Genomic DNA, 2730 nt, shown 5'->3' on the forward strand with positions numbered 1-2730 from the left:
GGCGATCGGCGGCGAGAGGGAAAGTGACCTCCACCCTCCCGCTTTCTCCCGGGCCGCTGACCGCCCGGCAGAACTCGGCCCGCGCCGCCACCCACCCTCATTTGCCTGAAGATTGGGTGGGTTCAGGGAGTTGCCTTTCTTTAAAAAAAAGAAAAGAAAAAATAGAATCCTCTCTTGGTTTTCCCAATAACCTCTCGAGCTGCATTGAGACCTTCCGTGGGTCCCGGCGGTCTCTGGTCGGTCGTATTGGAGGAGTCTGTGCACGCACGGGCTGGTGTGGGGACCCTCAACTGGTTTACCAGGGGGTGCCTTCCGCTGGTACTTGGACACTTTTCTGATTATTTAAAAAGTGACTGTTGGCTATTAAGGTGGAGAAACTTTTAGGATTTCTAGCTGCGAGGAACTGGGTGTGATTAAGACTGTTCCTTTCTCTGAACGTGATGGGATCATTAAAAAAAAAAAAAAAAAAAACTTGGTCTCTGCTTCATGCATTAGGTATGGGATGTCGCAGAACAGGCTCCCTGAGCCGGGCTGCCCTGTGACTCAAGGCATGTCTTTTCATTACTGTCTGTGGTGGATCCAGGCCCTCGAGGAAGACAAGACTTGTCTTATGCAGTTTTTTTTTCTCCCCTTGAAACAAGAATCTCAGTGTGATCCCAGCAAAATTGTGCGTCTCAGCATTGCTCGAGTTAGAGGAGCGTTAACAAGGAGGCTCCAAGAGTTACTACCAGTTGCAACAAAGTCAGAATGCAACTGGCACCTATTTGGAGTCTTGTAAAGTTGAAGAGAGAGTTGTGGAATCCCTGTTCCCCAAACTTGTCATTAGGGTCGATGGTGCTTTTATGCTTCTGGATGAAGTTACCAGATCTCGGTTTCTTGAGATGGTTGTAAATTAGACATTTGAACTTGTTTCTGTATCTAATTCAGATCCTTGAACACAATCAGACAACTGATTTTTTTTTTAAAAAGATGCCTTCTGTGTGGTTTATCAGGCTCACAAATGTGAAAGATTATTAACACTTCATGCTTCTGTCAAGATAATCAGAAATTGTAAGTTTCTACATAGAAATATGTATGGTGCTTGTTCTTTTTTTAACTCATTGAAAGAAAGCTTTAATTTTGCGGGGGTGGGGGTGGGGAGGATGTTCAGTTAATTGGTTTAAGGGTGAAATCACTAAATTCATTTAAGTGATGTTTTGATCCTTCTGCTCCTGAAGTATAGCATATGTCATTGTCTTAGGAACATTGTAAATGACACGGACTTCCTTTAAAAGTTAGAAAATGCAGGATCAGTAATTCATGCCAGTTTTTAAAAAAGTCAACTCGCTGATAATCCATGATCTAACCCTAGAATATAATCTTTGAAAGATTTAAAAACACAAGAAATACCAGCACAGGGTGTAGTCAGTGTACTCAGTCATAGGTGCAGGTTGTGGGCCTCTCTGTTTGCATCGGCCTGTTTATCTGGTCAAATACTTGTTGAATGCCTCCTGTGGGATCAAATCCCCACCTCACCACTTGGAGGGGAACCCTGAGCAGATCGCACATCCCCCAAGAGAGGTGCCTCAGGGGGAAATGTGAGGGTTCAGCAAGGTTCTGGATAGGAAGTCAGTGCCTCACAGGCGCCTGGCCCCTCCCCAGTGCTTAGTGAGGGCCAGATGTCAGTATTTCTTTATTATTGCTGTTTTTATCACTTGGAGGTACTGCTGTGCTCTGTGAAGAGAGTGTTAGGCATAAAACACAGTGGCCTTGAGTTTTCTGTCAGTTTTTTAAAAAGAATTATTTTTGTTTGTGCTGGGTCTTCTGTTGCAGTGAGGACTTTTCCCTAGTTTTGGGGGGAGTACTCTCCAGTCGGGGTGCTCGGGCTTCAGTAGCGGCTCCTGGACTCTCGAGCTCAGGCTCAGTAGTTGTGGCACTTGGGCTTGGGTGCTGCGCAGCATGTGGGATCTTCCCGGACCAGGGATCGAACCGAGTCCTCTGCATTGGCAGGCAGATTCTTTACCACTGAGCTGCCGGGGAAACCCTCTCTGCCAGGTTTTCAATGCTGTGTTTGAACATTGATGTTGACATTAGAAGTGAAAGGTACCTTTATGAAAAAAACCTTGAGCTGTGTTATCAATACTTTAAATTATTGGTGAACATAGAGCAAATATTGCTTCAGTGAACAGTCTAGATAGTACTTTTTCCACCAAAAATATTTTTTTTTCTGCTTTTGTCTGAATAAAATATATTCCTTGTAGGAATATTTTGTTAAAAAACTGTTGAAGCTGTAAAGTGCAGGTCTAAATTTTGTGAGGGGAAGAAGTTGCTTAATGTTGTGGAATTTCAGGCAATTGGGGCAGTTTAAACAGGGAAGGCAAACTCGTTGAGGTTCCACAAATTGCAAGCTTCCTTATTTTAAAAATGTTCTTGGGAATTATGGTTAAAGGCTGTGTCCTAACTATTATAATTAGCACCAATTAGCCTATATTCTTCTAATGGATTATTTTCTGTACAGCAATTCAGTTGGTATTGAGTATAAAATGTGAGATAAGTTTTGATACTTTTTAATTCTGTTCATTGTTCCATGAAGCCTGAGTCTGTCCTTCTGAACACAGGTTTTGTGACTAATTTGGGGGACCTCTGTCCCTCAGTTTTCACTCAGCTTTACTTGGGTGAGACAGCATCTCATATTCAAATATTTATGAATTTTTAATTGTGGTTTTTTTTGACTGTTTAATTTGGGGCTGG

General features: G+C 42.9%; 1 protein-coding gene across 1 annotated transcript in view; it reads left to right on the forward strand.

Annotated features, from left to right (window-relative positions):
* Positions 1-2730, forward strand: part of RAC1 (ras-related C3 botulinum toxin substrate 1 (rho family, small GTP binding protein Rac1)) — a 19292-nt gene that overhangs the window by 705 nt on the left and 15857 nt on the right. The gene's annotated exons all lie outside the window — the stretch shown is intronic.

Source organism: Bison bison, unplaced genomic scaffold (assembly GCF_000754665.1).
Source record: "Bison bison bison isolate TAMUID 2011002044 unplaced genomic scaffold, Bison_UMD1.0 scf7180017864223, whole genome shotgun sequence".
Classification (NCBI taxonomy): Eukaryota; Metazoa; Chordata; class Mammalia; order Artiodactyla; family Bovidae; genus Bison; species Bison bison.